Source organism: Penaeus monodon, chromosome 10, assembly GCF_015228065.2.
Source record: "Penaeus monodon isolate SGIC_2016 chromosome 10, NSTDA_Pmon_1, whole genome shotgun sequence".
NCBI lineage: Eukaryota > Metazoa > Arthropoda > Malacostraca > Decapoda > Penaeidae > Penaeus > Penaeus monodon.
In genome coordinates, this window is record NC_051395.1 from 5,579,004 (window position 1) to 5,585,535 (window position 6,532).

Consider the following 6,532-nt stretch of genomic DNA (forward strand, 5'->3'; position numbering starts at 1 on the left):
TATATATATATAATATATACATATATAACATATATTACACATATGTACACACACAAAACACACACACAAACACACACACACACAACACACACACACACAACACACACACACAACACACAACACACGCGAGCTCCTGGTTACAGCGGCACTCAGGTTTCGTTCCGGAGCAGAGGGTGCTAAGAACCCCCATTTAAAACAACAGGCCGCCCCACGTTGATGAACCTTTGCACACATAATGTAAGGGCAATGAGTATGAATCCGACTTACTAGCATTATTTGAGGAACTCCTTTCATTAAATAGGATATTGTAGAACTCTGTGAGGTTGAAGACTAGGCGAAGATCATCACATCAATAAGGTATGCTCATTTTTGAGCAGCCGGGCCCTCTCTACCAACCCCCGCCACTCAACTCGATTTTGCGTTTTCTTTCCACTTGTACCATCGTCAGCCCGCAAATATCTTTGATATTGTCGCTCAGTCTTGTCTTCGGTTTGCCTCTTCCTCTGTTTCCTATCACCATCCCTGTCTGCAAGTTTTTCTCAATATTTTCACTTCTCATCACATGACCAATAAACTTTAGTTTCCTTTTGTTCAAAATGTCCAACAATTTATTTTCTCAGCATTTCATCATTCGTTTTTTCCCTGTCCAATTAATACGCAGTACTCATCTGCAACACCACAGTTCAAAACTATTGATCTTGTTCATTTAAAACAGCAGATACTAAATGATGGACACATGCTCTATTGGAGAGGAAAAACCCCAGGGTAGCAAGCAGGAATTAGGGGTAGAATTCTTAGTTCACAAACATTTAGAAAAGACTATCAGGGAAATTCTATAGATAAGCGAAAGTGTGGCTCCAGTGACAATAAACTAAACAATAGGTACAATTTAAAGATTGTTCAAGTCTATGCTCCAACCTGCAGTCACAGTGATGAATAAATAGAGAGCTTCTATGATGTTCATTTAGCAAGAGTAAAAACCATTTCACAAAAAAAAATGGGAGGTTTTAAGGGCAAAATAGGTAAAAGACAGAAGGAGAAACCGTAAGGGGGAATCATAAAATAGGTAGTGGGAAATAAGAGGGACAAATGATAATCAATTTTGTAGAGGCTCGATTTGATACATAAAAAGGGGGACAAAAAGGGATCTAAAAAACTATCGACCAATAAACCTCCTTTCATTTACTTAGAAACTGTTCAAAAAAAGTCATCACAACTCGCATCTTGACAGTCTGGATTCTAACCAGCCTGGGGAACAAGCAGGTTTCGCATTGGATTCTCAACAACAGACCACATCCACACGCTCACCCAAATAAGAGAAAAAATAAACGAATATAGGAATCCCAAGACTAACAACATAAAGTTCCACATGGAAACCGGGAAAAAATACCAATTAAAAGGTGCTAGACAGGGTGATACCATCTCACCAAAACTGTTAACAGCTTGTCTGAGGAAATATTCAAGAAGCTAGAATGGAATGGAAAGGTATCGAAATAGGAGACGAATACCTAAACAATCTAAGTTTTACAGAGATATTGTTCTCTTTAGTGAACTGCAAATGAAATGCAGCAAAATAATAAAAGATCTAAATAGATAAAGTCTGAAAATTGGACTTAGGATGAACATGAAAAAGACCAAGATCATGTTCAACAGTAGAGTTCAATTCGAACAGCTACATGTACAAGGTAAAGTGTAAGAGGTATTGGACAAGTATATACACATAGGACAACTACAGACAAACACATCTAGCAAAGAGGAAATTAAGTGATGCATCAGTCTAGGCTGGAGCGCCTTTGGCAGACACAGTAGCATATTAAGAGGCTCCTTTCCATTATGTTTGAAAAGAAAAATATTTAACCAATGCGTCCTAAAAGTTTTGACCTATGGATCAGAACATAGACTACAATCAAATTACTGGAGAGGAAACTAATAAGTGCCCAGAGAGGGATGGAGAGGTTGATGCTGGAAATTAGCCTAAGACACCAAATGAGGGTGACGTGGATCAGTGAACAGACAAAAGTGGAACATATATTTGGGAGCATAAAAAAAAAAAGCTATGGGTAGGTCATATATATATCAGAGACAGGACAGCAGAAGAACAAAGAAAGGAACAAACTGGGTTATAGATAACAAAGAGTCCAAGGCCCAGGCCAACGACAAGATGGCCTAACGAAATAACGAAATTTGGGGGCCAAGACTGGAAACAAAAAAGACAGACAAAGTTGGAGAAGATAGGGAGAGACCTATGCCCTCCAGTGGATTGACTCAGGGAGAGACCTATGCCCTCCAGTGGATTGACTCAGGGAGAGACCTATGCCCTCCAGTGGATGACTCAGGCTGATGATAATGAACATATTATATAAATTTTGATAAGAACAAAAAAAAATAAATTTTAATATATTATATAATAAAAAAATTAAAACGAAACAAAGAAATATGAAAAAAAGGGGCAAAAAAATTTTAAGAAAGGGAAGAAAAAGAAAAAAAAGAAAAAAAGAAATAAAAAAAAAAAAAGAGAAAAATAAAAAAAAAAAAGGATAATAAAAAAAAGATAAAAAAAAGTTTTTAAAAAAGGGGAAAGAAAAAAAAGAGAATAAAATTTAGAGGTTTAAAAAAAAAAAGTTTTAAAAAAGGTATTTTAAAAACAAAACTTTTGTAATGAAATTATGGGTAAAAAAATAAAGAAAAAGGAGATATAGTAGAGAAAATTAATAATAAGAGAAATAAAATTTGTAGATATATTAGAATAAAAAAATATAGATATAGATGAATATAAGTAAAAAATATATAAGATTTTAAGAATAAGTAGAGAGGAAATAAATATAGAATAGAAGAGTTTAAAATGAGGGATATAATATAATAAATATATATAATAAAATGAAAATAGGAAAAGATATTAAAAATTAAGATAAATATAATAGGATAGAGAAATAGAGAAAAGATAAAAAGATAGAAAGTAAATAATTATAAGTATAATATAATATAAATTTATAAATAATAAATAATAATATATATAGAAAATTATAAATAGGTAGAAATAGAGAAGATTTTAAAATTAAATTATATTATAATTATAAGATAATATATACTTAATATTTAAAAATAGAAAAATTATAATATAAAAACTTAAAAAAATAATATTATAAATATATATATATATTAAAATATAGATATAAAAAAAATAATATATATATAATAATATAGAAAATTTTAAATATATTATATTATAATTAGTATACTATTTATATATATAATATAATTAAAGTAAAATTTATAAAAGATTATAAAAAATATAATTTAAAAAAATATATATATTTATATATAGATATAATAGATTTAGGTATAGAAAATTATAATATAACAAAAATTTTATAGAAAAATATAAAATAATATATATTATATTATAATAAAATATATATATAAATTTTTAACGTATACATAATATATATGAAGGGAAGAGATATATATATATATATAAATAAATATGATAATAGAGAAAAAAAAAAAAGTAACTAAAATATATAAAAAAATATATAAAGAAAAATATATTAAATATAAGATATATTATTAAAAAAATATACAAAATAATACAACATAAACATAAATAAAAATATTAAAAATATATATATATAAATATATTTAATATAATATTTTATACGTAACATTATATAAAATTATATATATAATAATTATATATATATAATATATTAATATATATAATATAATATATGTAATAATATATATAAAATTTATATGTAATATATATATATTTATTTTAATATATATTAAAAATTTTATATATATATGTATATAATATATTTTATATATAAAATAATATATAATATATATATATAAAAATTTATATATAATATATTTTGTGGGGGGGTTCACGGCATGATGGGGGTTTTTAGCAGTGGGGTAAGGCTATGTTTCCTTGAGTTTCCCCCCGGCTCCCAGTAAAAAGGGAGCAGTCCGAAAGCCCCCCGGTACCCCTCCATAAAAAATTTCCATGCCCCTCGGGGCCCCCGGGAACCTGGGTACCTGGGCCGGCTTTGGGGGATTGGGACGGGGCCCCCAAGGCGGGGTTTTAAGGGGGTTTACCCCGGCCGACCCTCCTGCCCCCCCCGGGGGGCGGGGGGGGGGGGGGGCCTTCCATCCCCCTCCCCCAAATGCCCCCAAACTTTTGGGAAAAAAGGAAATGGGGGGGGGGTTTTCCCCCCAAAAGGGGGGGCGGGGGGGGGGGGGGGGAAATTGGGGTGGGGGGGGGGGTTTTGTGGAAACCCCCGGCGGGCGAAAAACCACCAGAAGTTTGGGGGGAACCCGGGAACCCCACAGGGGATAGGCGGTCCCACAGCCCCGACCCCTTTATGGGGGTGTTGGGGGGGGCGGCGAGGTGGCGTGCACCCGGAGGCCCCCGGGCTAAACCCGGGTTTGGGTAGGCGCTTGAACCCCGGCCGGGGAGGAGGGCGGTTCCCTCTGCTACCCGGGGGAAATTTGAAGCGAGGGGTTGAGGGGCTGCCCCCCGAGGTAGAAGCCCTGGTAGCGGAGGGGGTTTACATTCCGGCGGGGCACACCCCCCTATTTCCTCCTCCTTGCCCGGGGCGGGGAGGGAATTTGGCATTGAGACTAATGCTTTGGCTTCATTTTTATTGCTGTTACCTCCTACCGATGTCATAAAACCGATGTAAAAAGAGGCTTCTCCCAAACTCGCATCTGTGGCAGACGTTGCCCCGGGAGAATTCGCATTTTTCTGGGCAAATTCAATGCGGTATGGTTCCCGAGTGGCTACGGAGTCTGTGGGCCCCCCAGGGCCCGGGAGCACCCCAGCAGCGGAATACCCCCTTTCTCCGGGACTTTGCTAGGTCCCAGAAAGAGGATTCTGGCCCCGGTCCGCGCCCAAACTCGCATCGGGGGGTTTGGAGGGTACAGTGCCAAGGAGACGCCCACTTTTCCCGGGGGGGGCCCCCGAGGGGTTTGGGGTGAGTTTTTGGCACCGACCGGGTTTGTGGCTCCCGGGGTCCATTTAAAAACCCCCCCGCCCCCCAGTGGCCCCCTAGGTGTTTCTTGGACAACAAGGGAGGAGGAGGTGCCCGTGGGTTCGCCAGGGCTTTTAACGATTCAGAAACCAGCCCCCCGGGTCCGGGCCCGGGGAGCCCTTTTCAAGGCGTAACACTCGAAGCAGCTCAGGATCCTTTGGCGCGCCCAAGGAAAGGCAAATACCATCTCCCGGATATAGAGGCCACTGAAGGTGTCGAAAGGGGGGGGCTAAAGGGAAAAGTCGGGGTTCCAGGTGGGGGGCTGGCCTGCTGAGAAGGGAAAGGAACAGTTCAGGGAATTTGCTGAGGGGGCAAAGGGCCCATTTTTTGAAAATGACCTTCGCCCTCCCACCAAGCCCTGAGAAAAAAACCCTAACCCCTCCTCACAGATACTGCAGCCCATCAGGGATGGACGGATCCTCGATCTTTGGGGGTTTGAACGTTGGGGATTTTAAAAATTTACCAGGTGGATCCTCCAAAGTTACTTGGATGCAAGCGTGTCTCAGTCCCTGTGGGACCCACCATCGGGGGAACCCCCCCAAAAAGGGGGTTTTCCAACCGGGGGAAAAGGGAAGGCCCCCCCTTGTTTTGGGGGGTGAAATGGGGGGGGCCCAAAAGCCCGGCCCCTTTTGGGGGCCTTCCCCTTTTGGGGGGGGGCCCCCCCCTGGGGGGGGGGGGGGCTTAAAAAAAGGGTTTGCACAACCGGGGTTCCTAAATTTCCCAAAAGGTCCCCCCTCTGGGACGACCGGACTCAAACCCCGGCGCCAAATGGTTCTGCTTCTGGAACGCCTCGGATTTGGCGTGGGGGTTGCGTCTCACCTAAAACGTTTAAAGGGTTCCTGGGACCGGGGGAACCCAAAAAAAGAATTGGGCCTTAAGAAAGCCCAATTTAAAAGGGAAAGGGGGGGGGTTTGGTTTCCCTTTTTAGGGGGGGTTTTGCCCCCCAACCCTTTAAAGGGGGTTGGGAATTCCCAAAACCCGGGGAAAAAGGGAAAAAAGGGGCCCGGATTTGGGGGTTGCCCCCCATTGGGTTTTTAATTTGGGGCCTTGGTTTGGGGGGGCCCCCTGGGGGGCTTTTTTGGGCCCAAAAAAATTGGGCTTTGGGGGGGGGGGTTTGCCAGGGGGGGGGTTTTAAAAAATTTTAAACCACTTTTTTTGGGGGAAAGGGGTGCAGGGGCAAAAAGGGATAACCCGCGGGGTTTGGAAATTAACAAAGGGTTTTTTTAACCTTTTCCCCTTTTTCCCAGGAACGAACCGGGATTTGCCTTGGCTTTTTGGCCTTTCCCCGGGGAAGGGGTACAGTGGCGGGCCACGGCCCAAACCCGGGGTTACCCCGTGAGACTGGGGGGCTTTTTATTGAAAATCCGGTCCCCAAACTGGTTATGGCCCTGCTGCCCCCAAAAACCCCCCCCAAGGTTCCTGCGAAAAACCCTGGGTGGGAGACCTGGGGACGTCCTAGGGTTGGTTTGGGGGCCCCGGGGGAAAAAATGGAGGGG